Below are 10,687 nucleotides of genomic sequence, written 5' to 3'. Positions count from 1 at the left end.
TGTGTGTGTGTGTGTGTGTGTGTGTGTGTGTGTGTGTGTGTGTATCTGTGTATTTATACACAAGTCCATTCCTACAAAGAATGTATTATTAGGCAATTAAATTGTAACTCAAAAAGGTAAAGAATGGAGGATAGTGTTTACAGAGTAGTAAGAGAATTTAATTTATACTTCAGAAAGATTCCTCATGGGGAGAATATATTATCGGGGTATAAATATAGAGAAATGGAGATCAATTAGGAGATTATTGGAGTATGCCATATGCAAGGCATTGATGATCTAAATTAAAGTATCAGATGGAAGAATTTGGGAGAAGGGGTCATGAATATAGTCTACATTCCTGGACCATTTGCTCAAATGTTTTTATCCAGAGTTCAACAGCAAGGCATCTACACTTGTTCCCTAAGCTCAAAAATATGATAGGTGAAGGCTTCAAAGAGAAGACTCTTGGAGATGAAAGGAAGAATGCATATTAACCAGACCTCTTAGTCACTGTTGGTCTCTCTTACGAGATGTCAGGGACAAGAAAATTGTTCCAATGTAGCTGTTTGCTTCTGTTTGGTAGAAGTAGGTTCTTTCATTTTCCTTAAACCATGGCAGGAAAACAAAACAACTCTGATGCTAAGAAATGACCCCAACTGCCATAGCAGGTTATAAACACGGTTTCACATTTATAAAATCAAGAAAGATCCTCTTTCCTCCTCGGGTATCACAAAGTAAAATGAAGTGTGTAAGGAAAGCCTTCTTTTTCAATTTTGCAAACAGTGTGAGAGATCATGTTAATTCTCAATTCTTTATAGTTTCTTCTGTAAGAGACTTGGGCACCAGGCCAGGGCCTTACAGTAGCCCCATGAAAGGAGTGTATTCCCTACTCCACTGACCCTACTTACTGGCCTGCGTGTGACTGGCTTTGTCCAACTGAATGTGAACCAGAACGACACCTGCCACACTCTGTGTGTCACAGCCACTCCAACGACATCTCATAAAAACAGTGACCATAGATATTATCTGCTTCTTCCACCATAACTTATCTGGGGGAGAGGGAGTGTGCACAGAGACCAGAGGTTAGCATCAAGTGCTATCCTCATTCACTCCCCACCTTTGTTACTGAAACATTATCTCTCACTGACTGTGAAGCCTTACTGATTCTGCCAGATTGACAGCAGCACACATGCATGCTGCTAGACCCAATGTTTTATGTAAGTCCTAGAGATTCACACTCAGGTCTTCATACTTGCATAGCAAGCACTTTACTGACCAAGCCATCTCTCCAAGCCCGCACCTTGGTTTATTCTTGGACTAAGAATAGTAACTGTAACTTTAATTTTTTTCAAATATTATTTTTAATGGTAGTTATTAAATGCTTTAACTTTCCTTTCAGCCCACCACCCACCAGAGGTAGTGGGGAAGAAAGGATATGGGGGAAGTGAACCTGTTTAGAAAGGTTCTTTGGAGCAATTCCCATCTGTGTTGTCTAGATTTCACAGTTCAGTTTATAGGTTGGGAGAGGCAGTTCAATCCTCTTCCAAACTCTTCATGGAGACACCAGCCGTCCAGTTTGATAGAGTCTAGATAGCAAACACAAATCAGCAGAGGTGGCACTACCTAGCAGAGACAAGGGACTAGGAGAAACACCGGGACAAGTTGGTTGTTCCTCTCTTAGGGAAGTGAAGGTCAGAGAAGATAAGCATTGGATAGCTAGCTTTATAAGCAGGCCAAGCTCGGGCTCCATCACTGTCCATTGAGTTCTAGTTATACTCCCTCCAAACGTCATGTGTCCTCCACGGGTCTTGCCTCATCATCTGTCTCAGGTGAAATCACTCTGCCAATCAGCCAGAGTCCCTGGAAGTGACAAGAAACTTAAGCACGCCACCAGAAGTTTTTTGGTGTGTTTCTCTCCATGGAGTCCTGAAATACGAAGCTCAATGTAAGGCAGACCAATACATGCAGGTTGTTAACATGGAATCCTTCATCACGTGTCCTTTGAAGTGCTTGCTTTAGCAGAACACCCTTTCACCTATGTCTGCTTCAGCTAAACATTTCTTCATGTGTTTGCCCCAGCAAAGCACCATCCAACCATCTTTCCAAGGAACCCTCATTCTTCCTCTTCAAGTAACATTGAACTTATGATCATTCTGAAGTGTAATCAAGACACAATTTTTTTTAAAAAAAAAACTTCTGGGATTTGGGGATCACTTGTTACTGTAACATATTCCTCCAAAAAATTGGGAAACTAACCACACAAAACTTCAACATGTAGGCTTTAAGACATTACTAACCAGAATGGAAGTTGCAGACAAATGGCTAGAGGAACAGAACATTCATTTTTCCAAACTCACGGACCATTTAGAGCAATGATACAGTTTCCTAGCTTGCACATACTGTGCAATATCTCTCAGCTCTCTCGCGTTAATATTATCACATTTGAAACGATCTTTCTACTAGGAAAGAGACACTGATAGGCCTTCCAAGTTCCCTTGATTGAAATTATTCTGTTGGAGTCTAATACTGAACAAATCTAGGAAATATGATGGAGCTAGCTGATTTCGTACTTCAGTTTGTTTGTTTTTTTTTCACTTGCAAACTTGACCATTTCTATTTGTAAAATGCCAGAGCAGTTGACCATCCACCACTGAAGTTTCTGCAGAAACCTTAAAGCAGATAAGGCATCTTGACTGAGTTATCTTTCTTCTAATGTTGGCTTATCCGAGAGAGACAAAGAGAAGTCTTTTACACTATCCAAAAGATGCTACTAGAAAGGCTTTGATGGTTTATAGGAGCTCCCAATTTGGGGATGAGAAAACTAAAGATGCACTCTGAGGTAGTACATGACATACAATAGGTGCTCAAGAAATAATTGTTAACTAACCTAATGGACTGAAAACTGAATGAATGAATGAATGAATGAATGAATGAATGAATGAAAGATCACCTACACCACAGGTAAAGACCCTGAACTGCTAGACCCTGAACTGCACATCAAATGCATTTTTGTGCTAGGTAAGTGTGTGTGTGTGTGTGTGTGTGCTTGAATGCTGAGCTTCCAGTGCTGTTTCTCAGGTGCTGCACACTATGTTTATTGAGACAGGGTCTCCCATTGGCCTGGAGCATACCAAGTAGGCGGGACTGCATGGCCAGTGAGCCCTAGGGATCTGCCTATCTCCACCCACCCGGAAGTGGGATTCCAATTGTGTGCCAACTTACCTGGCTTTATTTGTAAAACCTAAGTTTGGGGGTAAAGACCTTTATTGACTAAGCTAATGCCCCAGTGCATTAAGTTTATTTCTCCCTTCACTCACTAGCTTCAATACCCATTTTTTATTAAATCATTGCCACAGACTAAATATAAGATTGAGAAGTCAAGGCTCGGGTGGGCAGGGAATAGTCTAACAGGACTCTCTTACTAGTCTACCACCCTGTGCTTCATGTTTCTAACTACTCCTACACCCAAGAAAGGTGACAACTGGTATCTAGCAGTTAAGTGGTAATGGTCTCTTGTGTATTTGTTACTTGGAGCCTTCCAAGTTCCCTTGATTGAAATTATTCAATCAATAATTTGATTTGGTGGACTCTAGGGTTTCAGAAGATGAATGCCATTTACAGAATACTATCTCTAAAGTGCCACCATCCTTTGTTCCACTGTTATGGGCTTTAACTTTCTGAAACTGTAAGCCCAATTAAATGCTTTATTTTATAAGTTACCTTGGTGTTTGTTACAGGAATGGAAATGTAAATAAGAATTAATCATAGCCATGATTGTAAATGATAAATATTTTCAACAGATTGTATTTGAATATCATTGTAATAACCTACCACGTGTTAACATATTTGCTTTGGGGAGGGGTTTTAGGACAGGGTTTCTCTGTGTAACACTCCTGGCTGTCCGAGACTCATGTTATAGACCAGCCTGCCCTTGAACTCAAAGAAATCCCTCTGCCTCCTAAGTTCTGGGATTAAAGGCATGTAAACACCTGGCTGTTTAGAGTTGGTTTTGTTTTGATTTGGTTTGGGTGTTTTTTTGTTTGTTAGTTTACTTTTTAAGGTATATTTTAAAAGTAAAAGTACTTTAAGTGAAGATGATATCAATCACATTTAAATTTTTGTGTCTATTGTCTTCTTCCCTCCCTTACAATAGCACATACATGCCTTTCATCCCATAGGACACTCTTATGCATACCATAGAAGGCAGGGATATTTGAAAAGAACTACATCTGGGAGCACAACTTAACCTCCCCCTTTGAATGGAGAAGATAAGGGAGGGAAACTAGGGAGTTGTGTGAGGAAAGAAGGTGCTAACACCTAGGTCTGCTGAGCTTCTGAGCAGGTGCCACCCTGTGTGGAGAAAGTCCATCTGAAACTTACACACACACACACACACACACACACACACACACACACACACTTGGTTACCACTTAGTAACGTTTTCAGGTTGGAGGGCACCTCTCCAGGACTAACATGGCTCCTTCCATCAGGCCTCATTACATCTGAGGGAATCATTGCTACCGCAGACTCGTTTCTCTTTCAACCCAGCTTAGTCCTCCTGAGGACAAAGATAAAGAAAAGAGTGCAACCAAATGTCACCAAAACATCTCTGTGAAGTGGAAACTTGTAGTTTCTGTGGAAAGTTGGTTATGTCAAATGATGCTTTGCTGGGGCACACAGGTGAAAGGATGTCTTGCTAAAGCAGACAGGTGAAAGAATGTTTTCCTGAAGCAGACACTGGTGAAAGGATGTTTTGCTATAGCAAACATGTGAAAGGACTCTTGACGAAGGAGTATAAATATGACCCCATAGACAGTGGGAGAGGAGCACTGAGCATTGGTTTGATTTGCTCCACCTCCTTATTCTTCACTAACAACCTGCATGTATTGGTTCATCTTACACAGCATTGTTGAGTTCCACTTGTAACACCATCATTTAGAGAAACTCACCCAAGAATTGCTCATGAGGTTCCTGTGTAAACTTGCCATTTCCGCAGCCTCGCCTCAGGCCTGGTGGTTTCTACGGACTTGAAATACAGCTGCTGGTTTGTGCCTGGTGTCTGCCTGCCTAGAGGACACAGCTGCCGAGTCGTATTTGGTATTTGCAATGGGACTGAACTGCTGACAAAGAAAATCGAGCTTGCCTCTAAAGAACTATTGCTGAACAGGTCTACTTCCCCCATATCCTAATAACTTTTCTCCTCTACTACCTCTGCTGGGTGGTGGGCTAGGAGAGATGTTGAACCCTTATTACAAGCAAATTGCAAAAAATGTGTGCCTACAGTTCTGTCACATAAGCACTCCCACCTCTACACTACTGAAAACGAGAATAGGACACCCAACAATATTGCTAAGGCTGTGGAGCCTTGTTTATGTGCACATTTTAAGGGGACATATTTTAGCTATGTTTCTGTGCTTGAATAAAACCATGACCAAGAGAAAATTGGTCAAGGAAAGTGTTTGTTCGGCTTATGTGCCCTGATTATAATCAGTCACTGAGGGAAAGCAATATAGGGAATGCAGAAAGCCGGAGGCAGGCAGTAAAGCAGAGAGTACAGAAGAATGTTGTTTATTGGCTTGATGGCGCTTAGCTTGCTCAGCTTACTTTCTTATAGACCCTATGTACTAAGCTGGTACCAGGGAGTATGATATTGTTGTGATAGGCCTGACGATGCTCTTTGTTGGAAGAATATGGAAGACGTTGAGGCTTTGGGACTAAAAAGCTTTGGGATGCTTCAAGCAGAGCTAGAACTGGGCAATCCTAGTAGAAGTACAGAAGATAACACTGAGGGTGATTTGAAATGTAGAGGCCTAGCTCAAGAAATTTCAAAGAGAAAGAATATTAGTAAGTGACCTTGAGACTGCTCACTTGTGATATTTTAACAAAGACTATATCTGTTTTCCACCCTAATCCAAAAATCTGCATGAGGCTAAATTGAAGGGTTTGGATTAATAGCATTGAGAGATTTCAAGACAGACTAATATTGACTGTGTCATATGGTTGTTAGTGGTTACTCATGCTGATCTATAATAAAAAGGCGAAAGCTAAACAAAAATATTTTTGAAAAAAATGTACAGTTTGAGGAGAAAAAGACACACTAGGAAGTGTAATGTAGAGGAAAGAAGTTCCAGTGCTTGATAAGATAATTTAAAAAAAAAAACTAATGCTAAATGGAATACAGGGATTGGTGGGCAAAACCCCTTACCTGGTACAAACTTCTGACTTAGTCACTGTTTTATTTATTTGAAGAGAAACCATGACATTGCAACTGTTATCAAAGAAAACATTTAGGTGTGGGGCTTGCTTATAAGTTTCAGAGGTTTATCCCATTATCACAACAGAAAACATGATAGCATGTAGGCAGATGTTAGCATAGTAGCAGAAAGCCACATTCTGATCTGTGGGCAGAGAAAGAGAGGATCTCTGGGCTTGGCATAGGGTTTTGATACCTCAAAACCCACACCCACTGACACACTTTTTCTGACAAGGCCACACCTTTTTTCCCTTCATTGAAAATATATTCATTTCTCATAAAATATATCCTGATTACAATTTCTCCTCCCTCTGCTCCTCTCAGTTTCTCCCCATCTCCTCTCACATTTAGATGCACTCCCTCTCTGTCTCTCATTAGAAAAAAATCAAGCTCCTAAAAGATAACAACCAAACATGACAAAATAAAATATAATAAGATGAAACGAAAACCATCACATCAAAGTTGGACAAGACAAATCACGGCCACACCTTTTAATCCTTCTAATCCTTTCAAATAGTGCAACTGCCTGGTGACTCAATTATATGAGTATGAGGATCGTTCTTATTCAAACCACAACACTTCAGGATTACCTGTCCAGGGGTGGCACCACCCACAATGTTCTGTGTCCTCCCACATCAAATACCCAAGAAAATGCCCAATCTGATAAAGATATTTTCTCAATGGAGTTTTTCTCTTTCCAGGTGATTGCAGCTTGTGTCAAGTTGACAAAAAAAAAAAAAAAAACTCACCAACATAGACATCTTCCTTGGGCCAAGAAGGATTTGAGGGATTTCCTTGTTGTATTTGGCACCAGGTAATATATGATAACTTTGTCTAACGTAGCAGGTCAGTGTCCAAGGGTTGAGTAACAGAGAAAAGACATTTCTTGCAACTTCATTTAGTGTGAGTTGAAGGTATAAAGGCAAAGATCATGAACTGTAAGTTGAACATCTATAACATATGGAGGGTTTTATTAGTCTTGGTAGTCAATAAACTACTTGTGCAGACATTTCTCAATGCCTTTCAGCCTCACTGGTTCACATCTATACTCTGTACCTTAGCAAGCAGGGCCCCAACCTGGTTTTCTGAAGCTGTATCTCACACATATACTCCCAAATCTCCTTCCAAGAATGCTGCACTCCTGAATCCTGACTTTTACCTTTAATCTCTTATAGATACATTTCTCTTACTAAGAATGTACACTATAGATGTGTTCTGTTGGAACTTAGGTTATAATCAGATAAATATGTATGAGTAACTGATCTCCTTATTTCTTGAATTTTTTTCATTAATTCTTTTTATTGTTGCTTTCAGAAAAAAATAGTGCATCACCCAATGGCATGAATCAGGTGGACTTATATACCACTGCTGTGATTCACATAGTATCTCCATTCACTATTCTGTTCTCTTCACTCATCTTAAACTTCATGGAAGATAGTCATTCACCCCCTCATAGACTCATCAACAATCATCAAGATAAGGTGTTTGGTACTGTCATGTGAGTAGAGCAGTGAATAAGAGCAACACAATACTGGCCCACACCACTGAAACATGCTGGAGAAAAGGAAAAGAAACAGAATTAGGACTATAAAAGTCACATGAGGTAGAATGGGAATGAAATTAAAACTTTATATATAGGGGATCAAAAACAGCATCTTTGCAGAGTGACACATAAACAAAGACCTTTTAAAAAAAGAATTTCCACATGTGAAGGGAGAGAGGACATTCAGATGAAGCACGTAGCTCCTGTATGTATAGGTGATATACAAACATAATCTCTTAATCCATAGAAAACACTCAGAGGGCTGGTCTGGCCATAGACATGAATGTAGTAAACTGTATTATGGAGCTTAACTTAGAAGGATTTGCTAATAAATATGACGTTAATAGATTAAGAGGTAACATTAATTTATAGATGAAGTTACCAGTCCAGGCTGAGGGGACAGCACATATGAAATCTTTGAAATGTAGAAAGTGTGATACATTCAAGAGATGGAAAGAAGAATGACAGGACTGGATTGTGATGAGTGGAAATAGAACTGTGGTTAAAAATATAATCAGCTTGGATTTTTATACTGCAAGCAATGTAAAAGATTGGGAGGTTTTGAGTAAGGAAGCTGCTGTGAGTACAATAAACTATAACATAGAGAAAGGTCAGACCAAAAGACAGAAAGCCAAGTAGAAGATGGTAGCACTAGTCAAGATGGACAATGATGTAAAACATGACTAAGGACCATAATGGTACATTGATAGAATGTAAGCATGAGAGCACAGTATGGCAGTGGATGTGATGGCACATGGTAGAGTAATGATATGATAGCATACAGGTAAAGGATGCAGTTGTGCACAGAAGAGTGGTGGGTATAATGACGCACAGTAGGGAGATCGATACAACAGTACACAGATGAGTGATAGATACAACGGTACAAGCTAGGGTGGTTGATGCAGGGACACACCGTATAGTGGTGGTATGCTGATATGTAGTAGGATAATAAATGTCATGAGTCACAGTTGGGTGGTGGTGGTACATACTAGGATGATGGAAAACATGGGACACAGGCATCACCAGAACCTTGGAACTCAATTTGAGGTGGACACAAATATCAATGTCAAACAGAAAATTGGGTTTATAAATCTAGAACTGATAGGAAAGAATAAGGCTAAAGATATAAAATCAGATAGCTTGGAGTAGAAGGTATGTCCAAACACATGGACCTTGAATCCATTAAGGAAACTTTGCAAGGGGGGGGGCACAACAACTAAGACTGAGTTCTGTACAAGTAAATAATGAGACGGGAAAAAAGCCAACCAAGGGTTCTATAGAGGTAGAATCAGTGAAATCAGAGAAGAAATGGAAAGAAACATGGTAAGGATGTGAAACAACTGTTTCAAGGGGAAGGAAAGAGCTGCCATTACTCCCAAGTTGTTGAGAGTTCAAACATGATGAGCACTGACCATTGGATTCGTCAACACAAAAGTCATGGGTAATCTTTGTAAACTCAAGTCCAGTCAGTTGAGCACATTGTAGCTTTGACATGAACAGCTCAGTGAGAGACCAGATGGTAGATACATGGAAGTTGGAGGTCTGGACAACTCTGATAAAAAAAAAAATTGACAAAAACAGTATTAGAGGAGTAGGAACATGTTTGGAGGGGCTGAGGTCAAGGAAGACGTTTGACATGACCAATCAAACCCAAGCAAACTTTAGGTTCTGTGATTTCATGATTCTGTGATTTCAGCTCATTAATCCTAGGTCTGGCTCCCCAGAGCCCAAATGAGTTGTGCTATGCTTACCAAACTCTGGTTGCTCAAGCATTTTTTTTTTCTGATCTATTGTTTCACTATTTCTGGTCTCAGAACATTCCTAAAGTTTCCTATGAGTTAGGGTTTGAATGAAATTGTCCTAACAAGGCCACAGGGAGTGGTGTTATTTGAAAGGATTAGGATGTGTGGCCTTGTTGGAGTAGGTGTGACCTTGTTGGAGAAAATGTGTCAATGGGGATGAGTTTTGAGGTTTCAAAAGCTCAAGTCAGGCCCAGTGGCTCTTTCTCTTTCTGCTATCTGCTGATCCAGATGTAGAACTCTCAGCTTCTTCTCCAGATCCATGTTTGCCTATATGCCAACATGCTTCCTGCCATGACAATAATGGACTAAACATCTGAACCTGTATGGCTTACGGCCCCAATTAAATGTTTTTCTTTATAAGACTTGCTTTGGTCCTGTTGTTTCTTCACTGCAATAGAACGCTGACTCAGACACCATGCTGACAGTAACATAACCTTCTCTTCAACTCGCCTGGACTCCTGGGAGCTCCCAGAGACTGGGCCACCAACCCAAGAGCATACACAGGCTGGTCCAAAGCTCCCAGCACTTACATGGCAGAGGGCTACTTATCTGGCCTCAGTGGGAGAGGATGCACCTAATCCTGTAGAGATTTGATATCCTAGAATGGGGGTTACACAGGGGAGGAACCCTCTCAGAGGCTAAAGGAAGGGACTATGGGGGGAAGAATTCTGTGAGGGGGAACTTGGAAGGGGGCAACATTTGGGAAGTAAATAAATAAAATAATTAATTAGTAATAAATAAATTAAACCATATAACCAAGCCATTAATTCCATGAACAACTATTTTGGGCTTGGCAACGTGAGTTTCATGGGTCCTCCTCCTCCTCACTGAAATGCCGCAACCTCCCTTCTCATCTGGACTCACGGTGAGCATTAAGTTTCAATGCTCATTTAGATAGATGCTACATCGAGCCAAATATACTCATTTAAACGTCAATAAGTCTGACCTCCCACTGAGCTCATTTGTGCAGAGGTAGGCAGGATGGATTTGAGGAACATCAGGGAAACCTGCTAGCTTTCAGGATGCTATTAAAGAGGAGGAAGCAACAACCTCCACCAACCGTCCCTAAATGTGATCACTTTCAATTTGCTCAATTCAGCAGGTAAATG

The sequence above is a fragment of the Mus pahari genome, chromosome 5, assembly GCF_900095145.1.
Source record: "Mus pahari chromosome 5, PAHARI_EIJ_v1.1, whole genome shotgun sequence".
In the NCBI taxonomy this organism is placed as follows: Eukaryota; Metazoa; Chordata; class Mammalia; order Rodentia; family Muridae; genus Mus; species Mus pahari.
Note: the sequence above shows the minus strand (reverse complement) of the source record.